General features: G+C 39.6%; 1 non-coding gene across 1 annotated transcript; it reads right to left on the reverse strand.

The window, feature by feature from the left end:
- Positions 1-9,691: 9,691 nt before the first annotated feature.
- LOC141669358 (small nucleolar RNA R71) lies at positions 9,692-9,798 on the reverse strand. Its single transcript, XR_012553644.1, has one exon. It is a non-coding gene; the product is annotated as a small nucleolar RNA R71 (small nucleolar RNA).
- Positions 9,799-12,280: the final 2,482 nt, after the last annotated feature.

Genomic DNA, 12,280 nt, shown 5'->3' on the forward strand with positions numbered 1-12,280 from the left:
AAAAAGGAGTTAGAATTAATTGATGGATTGTCAATGGATGTGGAATCAACGGATGATGAAAGTTATCCGTTGAAGGAAGAAAAGGAGCATCCGTTGAAGGCTCATCAATTAAAACAGGCAAGTTCTTTTAAAAATAAAAACCTCAATAAAAAGAATGATTCAACTCTCAAGAACTTTGTCAAAGAAGGAGCCATCACATCCAGAGATGTCAGTAAGGTGAATATAGGACACATGACTTTAGATCAGCTGAAAGATAGGCTTAAGTTGGTTGAGGATAAGAAGGAAACTAAAAGAAAATCTAAAAGAAATGGGAAGGTAGGGATTAATAAACATAACAATTACAAACATAATAGGTATGCTCCTAGAAAAAGCTGTGTGCATTGTAAAAGTGTTAATCACCTATCTGATAATTGCAAATCTGTTAAAAATACTCCCATGCCTTCAAATCCCTCCATGCCTAACATGTCTATGTCACCTCTGCATGCTATGCCTGTTATGTCTCACCAGAATCCCCATGCACATTTTGCAAACATGCCATATATTAATAATCCTTATTTTACTGCATTTAGTATGCCTCAAATGCCATACAATATGCCTATGTGGAATAACATGTTTGCACAACCTATGCCTTATCAAATTCAATCAAATGTGTTAAATGATTCTGTGACTAACCCTACACTTCAACCAACCACATCTGAGACCAAGGTTGACCCAAAGTTCCCTAAGTCAAAAGATGCAGGAGGAATGAAGTCTAGGAAAAAGACTAACAAGGCTGGACCCAAGGAAACTTGGGTACCAAAATCAACTTGATTGATTTTGTTGTGTGCAGGGACAAAGAAGGAATCTATGGTACTTGGACAGTGGTTGTTCAAGACACATGACAGGAGATTTCACCCTGCTCACAGAGTTTAAGGAGAGAGCTGGCCCTAGCATAACCTTTGGAGATGACAGCAAAGGATTCACTATGGGATATGGCTTGATTTCAAAAGAAAATGTCATCATTGATGAAGTTGCATTGGTTGATCGTCTCAAACACAATTTATTGAGCATCAGTTAACTATGTGACATAGGGAATATTGTTTCCTTTAATTCTGAAGCCTGTATTGTCACAAGTAAGAAGGACAATAAAGTGGTTCTAACTGGAGTTAGAAAAGGGAATGTGTACTTAGCTGATTTCAACTCTACAGATGCAGAATCCATTACTTGTCTTCTCAGCAAAGCAAATCCAGTTGAAAGTTGGCTATGGCACAAGAAGCTGTCCCATTTGAATTTCAAGACAATGAATGATCTAGTAAAAAAGGACTTAGTTAGAGGAATGCCTCTAGTGGAATTCACAAGGGATGGACTGTGTGATGCTTGTCAGAAAGGAAAGCAAAAGAAAGTATCATTCAGTAAGAAGCTTGAATCTGCAATTGATGAACCACTACAACTTCTCCACATGGATCTTTTTGGACCAGTCAATGTATTGTCAATTTCAAGGAAAAGATATTGCCTAGTGATTGTAGATGATTTCTCAAAGTTTTCATGGGTTTATTTTCTTGGATCAAAGGATGAAGCTAGTGAAATCATCATCAATCATATCAAGCAAGTCAACAATCATCCTGATTTCAAAGTAAGGAATATTAGGAGTGACAATGGAACTGAGTTTAAGAATTCAACCATGAAGTTGTTCTGTGAAGAAAGTGGGATCATGCATGAGTTCTCAGCTCCAGGACTCCACAACAAAATGGTGTGGTGGAAAGAAAGAACAGATCACTAATTGAAGCTGCAAGGACAATGCTTGAAGAGTCAAAACTCCCAACTTATTTTTGGGCTGAGGCTGTTAACTGTGCATGTTACACTTAGAACATTTCTCTAATCAATCAAGCAAAAGGCATGACTCCCTATCAATTATTCAAGAGAAGAAAACCAACTTTAAACTTTCTACATGTCTTTGGTTGCAAATGCTACATCTTAAGGAATCAATCTGATCACAAAGGGAAGTTTGATGCAAAGGCTGATGAAGGAATATTTGTTGGTTATTCTGCTGGAAAATCATATAGGGTCTACAATCTAAGAACCAACATTGTCATGGAATCTGTACATGTTGTGTTTGATGATAAAAAGATTGATGGACTAACAGATGAAGGACAACATGAAGGACTCAAATTTGACAATATTGAGATAAACTGTGATGATGGTGAAGATGAGAATGATGAAGAAGGCATCTCAAGAGGGATTCAAAATCTGCCTTTGGATAATGCACAGAATGCTGCATCCGTTGAAAGTCATAGCTCAGCTTCCGTTGAAAGAAGCAATGCAGCATCCGTTGAAAGACAAAGTGCATCATCCGTTGAAGTTCGTAATGAAGCATCCGTTGATCACAGTCTGTCAACGGATAATCAATTCACTTCATCAGTTGATAGAACTCCCAATTCTTCTCAAAGGATCAACAACTTAGGGGGAGTGTCAACCAATCAACATTCTACCTCACATCATGACAATACTGAGGCAACCTCATCTAGAGCTAATCTACCATCTCAAAGGAAATGGACCAAGAATCACCCTTTTGAACTGATCATTGGTGATGCCACATCTAAAGTGCAAACTAGAAGGGCTACTCAAGATGAATGTCTGTACAGTAGCTTTCTATCACAAGAGGAACCTAAGAGAGTAGAAGAAGCTCTTTTGGACCCAGATTGGATTTTAGCAATGCAAGAGGAACTAAACCAATTTGAGAGAAACAAAGTATGGAAGCTGGTACCCAAGCCAAAGAACAAGAGTTCTATTGACACAAAATGGGTATTCAAAAACAAGATGGAAGAAAATGGCATTGTCATAAAGAATAAAGCCATATTGGTTGCTAAAGGCTATTCTCAACAAGAGGGAATAGATTTTGATGAAACATTTGCTCCAGTTGCCAGACTTGAAGCCATCAGAATCTTTCTAGCCTATGCAGCTAATGCCAATTTCAAAGTCTATCAAATGGATGTCAAAAGTGCATTTCTAAATGGGGAATTAGAGGAAAAAGTTTATGTAAGCCAACCTCCAGGATTTGAAGATCCAAATTTTCCAGACTATGTGTATTATCTGTTGAAAGCACTCTATAGACTAAAGCAAGCACCTAGAGCCTGGTATGAGACTCTGTCAAAATTCCTTCTAGATAATCACTTCACGAGAGGTACTGTTGACAAAACTCTCTTCTTTAGAAATGTTAATGGCTCTAAAATACTTGTTCAAATTTATGTAGATGATATTATATTTGGATCTACAGATGATAAGCTTTGTAAAAAGTTTGCTAAGTTAATGCAAAGTAAATATGAAATGAGCATGATGGGAGAGCTAACTTACTTTCTTGGTTTACAAGTTAAACAGGTTAGTGATGGAATTTTCATTAGTCAAACTAAATACATTTATGATCTTTTAAAGAAGTTTGACTTAATGGATTGTTCAACTGCAAAAACTCCCATGGCCAGTGCCACCAAGCTTGAATTAAACAAGGCTGAAAAGTCTGTGGATATTTCAAGTTATAGAGGCATGGTTGGCTCACTTTTATATTTAACTGGTAGTAGACCTGATATAATGTTTTCTACATGTCTCTGTGCTAGATTTCAAGATGACCCTAAAGAATCTCACTTAGTGGCTATTAAAAGAATTTTCAGATATCTCAAAGGGACTCCAAATCTAGGAATTTGGTACCCTAGAGAGTCTGGTTTTGATCTAATTGGCTACTCAGATGCAGATTATGCAGGCTGCAAATTAGACAGGAAAAGCATAACTGGTACCTGTCAATTTCTAGGGAACAAGCTTGTGTCATGGTTCAGCAAGAAGCATAATTCTGTTTCCACATCAACAGCTGAAGCTGAGTACATTGCTGCTGGTAGTTGCTGTGCACAGATACTATGGATGAGGAATCAACTATTTGACTATGGTCTGACTGTTGACAAAATTCCAATATTCTGTGACAACACAAGTGCCATTGCCATTACTGAAAATCCAGTGCAGCACTCAAGAACCAAGCACATTGATATCAAGTACCACTTCATTAGGGAACATGTGATGAAAGGTACAGTGGAACTTCATTTTGTTCCAAGTGAAAAGCAGATTGTAGACATATTTACCAAACCACTTGATGAATCAACATTCACATGATTAGTAAGTGAGCTAGGTATGCTTAATTATTCATAATTTATGTCATCTATATAATCTGCCTTGAAGCCTGAAATGAATTTGCTGCAAGAACAAAGTTGGCTTTAAGTAAGACTTATCCTATCAACGGATATTCCCTATCCGTTGAAAGCCAAAATTGTTCTATCAACGGATGTTCATTATCCGTTGAAAGACAAATACATTTCTGGTAATTTTATCCTTCAACGGATAAAATGGTGTTGATCATCAACGGATAACTATTTACCTTATCCGTTGAAGTGTCACATCAGTTACTATAAGTGAGTCACAGCCGTTGATTCTTTTACTCAACCGTTGATACAGATATACAGTGTTGTATGTGTTTGTATTTAAGGTAGTTTTCAGAATTTCTACAGTTTTATTTATTCTTGAACGGCTGTAACTTACTTAAAAGTATCATTTAATCATTTTATTTACGTTTTAATTCAAGAAAGTATAAAATCCCAATTGAACTCTTATTTTCACTTTACGCTTTCTTGCAATTCTTATTCTCCTTCTCTCCCACAAATTCTCAAGTTTTTCTCTGTAACCTCTACTCACAACAATGGTACCAGTAGTCAAAATTATGTCTCAAACAAGATTTGTTTATGAAAAGAATAATTTCGTAGCCTTGGTTGAAAAGAATGAAGCCCATTCTGATTATCACAAGATGATGGACTTCATCAAATACTGCAAACTAAGCTATGCAATGCTGGAAGCCCCAACCATCTACTGTGAGGTGATTGAGGAGATTTGGACAACTGCAGAGTTCAACTCCACAGATATGACTATTGCCTTCTCTCTCAAAGGTAAGGACTATTGCATTAACTGTGATGATATACAATCTTGCTTTAAGTTGCCTGAGAATAATGCCATGACACCACACACTGATAAAGATGTATCTGCTATGTTAGATTCCATAGGCTATGCTTTTGATTCTGCTAGTTTAGGTAGTATTAGAAGGAAAGGCCTTAGGAAAGAATGGAGTTTTCTTGGATATGCCTTCATTAAAGTTTTCTCTGGGAAGATTAGCAATTTTGATGCCATAACTTCATCTCTTGTTAATATGCTCTATATGCTAGTTTCTGATAGGTACTTTAATTTTAGCAACTGTGTTATGCTAGAATTAGGATCCAGATTAGGTAACAAAGCTAATAGACCACATAACATCTACTATGCTAGATTCTTTATGTTATTGGCTAACCATGTAGCTGAAGGTTTGGTTATATCAAATGAGAATAATAAACTTAAATGCTGGGCACAAGAGAAAAGGTCCTTGCAGACCTTTTGAGAATGAACCTCAACAGCCAGGTGCCATTGGTATACTTGCCAATCATGAATGCACAACAGGTAAGTGAGGTAAACACTTCTATAACTCCTACTATTTCCAACCCCATTGTTTCTTTGCCCTCTAGTGTGGCCATGGAATCTGTGTCTTTGTCCAAACAGGTTCCTGCCAAAGCCACCAAAACCAAAGTTTCAAAACTCAAGTCAAAGAAACCTACCTCTGTTGTTTCTCAAAAGACAACAGTTGTAACAACTACCATAAATCCTGAAGGGAGTGAACAGGGTGTGAGTGGTGAGGGGAGGGGTGAACATCAAGAAACCCCCCAGGATAAGGTGGGAGAGGTGAGTGGTACCCAAGCTAGCCAAGCCACAGTCTCTCAAAAGACTGTGGTGGTTCAAAAGGAGTCCAACACATCCCTAGTTGCATCCTCCCAAAAGGATGTAACTATTGAAAATAGTCCCCAACCAGGGACACAGAACAAAAGAGGGAGGGACACTGAAGCCACACATTCACCAATTAAAGCCTTTTCAAGGAAGAAGAAGGCCAAGACCCTAGTTTCCACACAAGGGACACACACAACACATATACATCCACCTGTATCTGAGCCTTCACAAATTCAGCTTGATGTGATTCCAGCAAATGTGGAATCACAGCCCCATTCTCTCATAATAGAAACACACCAATCATCAAACTCTCCATCACCCTCTCTGGATGTGGATATGATATTCACATCAATTCCTGATTCTCCCTCATTAAAACTCAGGGAGGAGCCCCACTCAAAACCTGTTGATCATCATCTCTTAGATGATTTGTTGGATCATCAGCCAATTCTTTCAGATGTAGTTGAAGAATCTGTGTTACCTCACTTAAAATCAATTCCCACAGATTCAACAATTATGTCACTTTCTATATCTACATCTTTTCCTTCTTCAACAGGTATCTCTCATCCGTTGACAAGTGGTTGTTCTTCAACGGATAAGCTTAACAGCAGTTATCCGTTGATACCATCAGTTTCCACTTCAACGGATACTCCCTATCCGTTGATGGTCTCTACACACATAACAGAAACAATACCAACTGTAGAGGACATGGCTACTGTACAATCACTCTTAGGTTTGAGGGAAGGGAGTGATCTTTTGAGTGAGAGGCTGGGTTGCTCCCAGGCAAAAGGAGAGGTTGAGAGTCACCATATGCATGCTATTTCTTCCAGCATGGCAAAAGTGAGTGAGGGGAGTGCCACCTTAGAAGGTGAAGGTGAGGGTGTAAGTGTGTGTGTGAGCCAGGGGGAGCCCCTGATGCAAGAAAATAGAGAAAAAAAGAGAAAGGCAGGTACAGAAGCTATAAGGGTGGATCCAGCCATTGCTAGTGAGTCAATGAAAGTGGATGATGCTGAAAAGGAAAGACAATTTCAGCAACATTTTAAAGCTGCAATTGATAACATTTCCTTGGATGCTGACACTTTTACTCATCCTGTTTCAGCCTATCAATTATTGGCTGCTCAGGGCAATGTGGAGGCAGAACAAACATTACACATTGTACACACTTCAGAATCTCTTCTCAGAGACAAAGCTGCTGTTAACAGGCTGCCTTCTCAAGCTGGTGAGCCATCTGAAGAATTTGGAGTAAATTCTAATGATGATGACTCTAATTCTTTGGATGAGAGCATGAACTTAGGGGGAGTAGCAGGCCCAAGTTCTGTTCCTGATCTTCCTGAATGGGCATGGGCAAAAGCCTCCACACCAAGAGAGTTTAGTGTCACTTTGATTAGACAAGTCATGACAATTCAGCAGGCCCTTCAGGAGTCTAAAGATCCTGGTACCAAGGCAATTCTTCAAGCTTATCTGGAATCTCTACATCTCTTGCAGTTGCAGCATTTCCAACAAACTCTAAGTGTGGATGAGCTCAAACAGGACATTGCTGATCTGAAATCCTACAATGCTGAGAAGTTGGATTCAGTCATACCTTATGGTACTATGCAAGATTTGTTGGGGAGACTGAGGAAAGAATCTGATGCTGACAAGAGACTGGCCAGATTGGAAAACAGGGTTCAAATCATTGAAGATTCTATGGTCACCATTCTTCAGAATCAACAAACTTAAACAAATCTACTCATGCAGCTGGCCAATACACAAGGCTTGTGATAAGTGGCATTTTATACCACTTAGAACGTCTTAAAATGGCTTAAATTGGTGTCTTGAAATCAAGTATTTTGTGTATTTGATGCGTTTTTCTAGTGTTTATGCATTTCAGGGTATTAGTTGCATTTTGGGGGAGGAATCATCAAGAATAAGCCTTGGCATGTGTTCACCATTGCGAGAGGAAAGAAACGGGCAGATTACGGCGAAGAAACGGAGCAAAATCAGATTTTTTCCAGTAGAGGTCTGAGCGCCTGCTCAGCATTGCTGAGCGGCCGCGCAGCAAGCTGAGCGCCCGCTCAGCTATGCTGAGCGGCCGCGCAGGGTCGGGAAAAAAATATATTATTTCAGGACTTCTACTTCCGTTTGGTTTCCACTTCTATGTAATCTGAGTTTTATGGGACTATTATATAAGTAGATTTGAGACGTTTTCACAAGTGTGGATTGAAGAAGATCGTGTTTTTACGCAAGGAGTAAAGGAGATAAGGAAGAAGACCGATTTAGCACACCACAACGAAGAGGAAGCATATTTTCTTGTGATTCTTATTTCATTGTAACGTTGGATGCTATTTTTCTTGCTTTAAACTTATTTACTCTTGTGACGTACTCTGTTTTAATATAATTAGTTTAGTTATTATTTTCTTGTGTTTGTTTATCATGATTTCATATGAACCCATGATGACGATAAGTGCTATTATGGGCTAATCGTGATCATGGGGTTGCAACGGATTTACTATGGAATTCTTTAGTTAATTGTTTAATACTTTAGAGTGTGATGATTGTATGATATCTAGTATTGGTTATGCGTATTCGTCTTATGTGTGTCGTGAACATATAAGATAGGGTGTTAATCTCTTGTGAAGCGACGGTGGATCTTGAGATTTAGAACTTGCCATGATAGTATAGGTTCATATACGTTGTGCATGATTAGTGGGTAACTCTAATAGTTTTATTTGCCTTATGTAATCAAAAGGAATAACTTGCGCTTAAATCATTGTATTGTCAATTTCTGTAGACATATAGGAACTCAATATAATTGATGACTATTCAACTTCTATCTTAATTGTGGATGCTTGGTAGAATGGTATTAGTACAATGAAAGTTGGCTTTTATCAGTTTCATGTTATTCGATTAATATCATCACTGTCACATGCTAAAGGTAATAAAAATGGCTATTGAAGGAAGTAGTAATGAAGTTGTGATCTCATGAGTGTTTTATTATTGATAATTTGAAGTGTTAGTAAGTGATTAATTAAGCAGTTAATTGTAGTTAATATTTAATCAACAATCTTAAGTGTTAGTGTCTTAACATTGAGAAGTAATCATACCTTGGTGAGTGAGTTTAATTAGACAATAATTTAGTCTGAGTCTCTCTGGGAACGAACTAGAAAGTATTCTATATTACTTGCGAACGCGTATACTTGCGTGAATATTAGTGCGTGATTTCGCCCTAACAAGTTTTTGGCGCCGCTGCCGGGGACTCGGCGTATTTGTTTAGTTTATGTACTTACCATCATTGGTCATTAGGACTCAGTGATTAGGACGTAGTAGTTAATTATTGTTTCCGGTTGTGTTTCAGGTACTTTAGCAAGCGTTTATGCAAACTCGTTCTCGTGCTCGCAAGAGGACTTTAGATACAGCTGAGGAGACAGACGAAGTTCTTGATATTCCAGAGAAGTTAGATTTTGAGGATTTGGATTCAGGAACTGAGCGGATAGAACCAGTAAACATGGGAGATCGTATTGTTCAAGCTGATCCAGCTCTTATGGATTTTTCTCGGCCTAAAATTGATGACATTCAGTCAAGCATCCTTCATCCGGCTATTCAAGCTAACACTTTTGAAATCAAGCCGGGCACTATTCAGATGGTGCAGAATTCTGTTTCTTTTGGAGGAGCGGCAACTGAAGACCCCAACATGCACATAAGGAATTTTGTCGAGATCTGCAGCACTTTTAAGTATAATGGCGTGACTGATGAGGCTATCAAGTTGAGACTTTTCCCATTCTCACTGAGGGATAAGGCTAAAGACTGGTTACATTCTGAACCAGCTGGGTCCATCACTACGTGGTAAGATCTTGCGCAAAAGTTTCTGGTGAAGTTTTATCCGATGGCAAAGACTGCTGCTATGAGGAGTGCTCTTACTCAATTTGCGCAGCAACCTACAGAATCTATGTGCGAGGCTTGGGAACGCTACAAGGAAATGTTGAGAAAATGTCCACATCATGGAATGCCGAATTGGATGGTGATCACTGGTTTCTATAATGGTTTGGGGGCCCAATCTCGGCCCATGCTCGATGCAGCAGCTGGAGGCGCCTTATGGGCTAAAAGCTATACGGAGGCGTATAATCTTATAGAGACGATGGCTGCAAATGAGCATCAAAACCCAACTCAGAGGATGACGTAAGGCAAGGTAGCAGGTATTCTGGAAGCTGATGCAGCCACCGCTATTGCAGCCCTGCTCCAAGCGCTATCAATGAAGGTTGATTCTTTGGCTACATATGGAGTTAATCAAATAGCTATGGTTTGTGAGCTTTGTGCAGGTTCTCATGCTACAGATCAGTGTTCTCTTGTCAATGAATCTGTTCAGTATGTGAATAATTATCAGCGACAATAGCAGCCTGTGCCAGCGACCTATTATCCTAACAACAGAAATCATCCAAATTTCAGCTGGGGGAATAATCAGAATGCTATTCAGCCACCATATCAGCAAGGAGTGAGTAAACAGTTTAACCCACCTGGATTCCAGCAACCACAGCAGTATACTACAAGGCAATCATATCCTCAACAAGGAAGTATAGCTGCACCCACTAGTGCTGATTTTGAGGAACTTAAGCTGTTATGCAAGAGTCAGGCGGTTTCTATCAAGACCTTGGAAAATCAAATCGGTCAATTAGCCAATGCAGTGCTCAATCGTCAACCTGGCACTCTTCCCAGTGACACGGAAGTACCAGGCAGAAAGGAAGCTAAAGAGCAAGTCAAGGCTATTACCTTAAGGTTTGGAAAAGTTGCTGATGCTGAAAAGGCAAAAGAAGGAGAAGCTGAAATTAGAGATGAAGAATCTAAGCAAAAGGAGAAAGCGGCGGAACCAAGGAAGACTACTGTTGAACACACTCTGCCTGAGGCTAATACAGGGGAGAAACAGCTCTATCCTCCACCACCTTTTCCTAAAAGATTGCAGCAACAAAAGATAGACAGTTCGGGAAGTTTCTGGAGGTGTTCAAAAAACTTCACATCAATATACCTTTCGCTGAGGCTCTGGAGCAAATGCCTAGTTATGCGAAGTTTATGAAGACTATTCTTTCAAGGAAGGTGAAACTGGATGACCTTGAAACTGTTGCTCTCATGGAAGAATGCAGCGCTGTTCTGTAGCAAAAGTTACCACCAAAACTGAAAGATCCAAAAAGCTTCACCATTCCTTGCACCATTGGCAATCTGACTTTTGACAAGTGCCTTTGTGATTTGGGAGCAAGCATTAATCTGATGCCGTTGTCGATCTTTAAAAAGTTGGATCTGCCTGATCCAAAACCCACATACATGTCTCTACAATTGGCTGATCGTTCCATTACTTACCCAAGGGGCATAGTGGAGGATGTGCTCGTCAAGGTGGATAAGCTCTTCTTTCCTGCAGATTTTGTTATTCTGGATTTTGAGGAAGATAAGAAGATTCCCATAATCTTGGGAAGGCCTTTCTTGGCTACTGGCCATACCTTGATAGATGTGCAAAAAGGTGAACTTACTATGCGGGTACAAGAGCAGGATGTGACCTTCAACGTATTCAAGGCAATGAAATTCCCTACAGAAGATGAGGAGTGCTTAAAAGTAGATGTGATTGATTCTGCGATTACTTCGGAACTCGATCGCATGCTAATGTCTGATGCATTGGAAAAGGCCTTAGTGGGGGATTTTGACAGCGATGATGAAGATGGCAACGAGCAATTACAATATCTGAACGCTTCTCCCTGGAAGCGAAAGCTGGACATGCCGTTTGAATCTCTTGGTACCTCTGACCTTAAGAATGCTGAAGGAAAGCTCAAACCATCAATAGAGGAAGCACCTACCTTGGAGCTCAAGCCATTACCTGAACACTTGAGGTATGCTTTTTTAGGTGATTCATCTACGTTACCTGTTATTATTTCATCTGACCTTTTAGGTAGTGAGGAAGACAAGCTCTTAAGGATTTTGAGAGAATTCAAATCGGCTATTGGATGGACCATAGCAGACATCAAGGGGATAAGTCCTTCATATTGTATGCATAAAATTCTGCTAGAGGAAGGTAGTAAGCCAACTGTGGAACAGCAGCGAAGACTGAATCCCATCATGAAGGAGGTGGTGAAGAAAGAAATTCTGAAATGGCTGGATGCAGGCATCATTTATCCCATTTCTGACAGCTCGTGGGTGAGCCCCGTACAATGTGTACCTAAGAAAGGAGGTATCACTGTGGTCGCAAATGAAAAGAATGAGCTCATCCCCACTCGAACAGTTACAGGATGGAGAGTATGCATGGATTATAGAAAATTGAACAAAGCCACAAGGAAGGATCACTTCCCTCTTCCATTTATTGATCAGATGCTTGACAGGTTGGCGGGTCATGAGTATTTTTGTCTTCTGGATGGTTATTCAGGGTATAATCAGATTTGTATTGCACCAGAGGATCAGGAAAAGACTACCTTCACTTGTCCATTTGGCACGTTTGCTTTTCGCAGAGTTTTGT

Source organism: Apium graveolens, chromosome 6 (genome assembly GCF_009905375.1).
Source record: "Apium graveolens cultivar Ventura chromosome 6, ASM990537v1, whole genome shotgun sequence".
Classification (NCBI taxonomy): Eukaryota; Viridiplantae; Streptophyta; class Magnoliopsida; order Apiales; family Apiaceae; genus Apium; species Apium graveolens.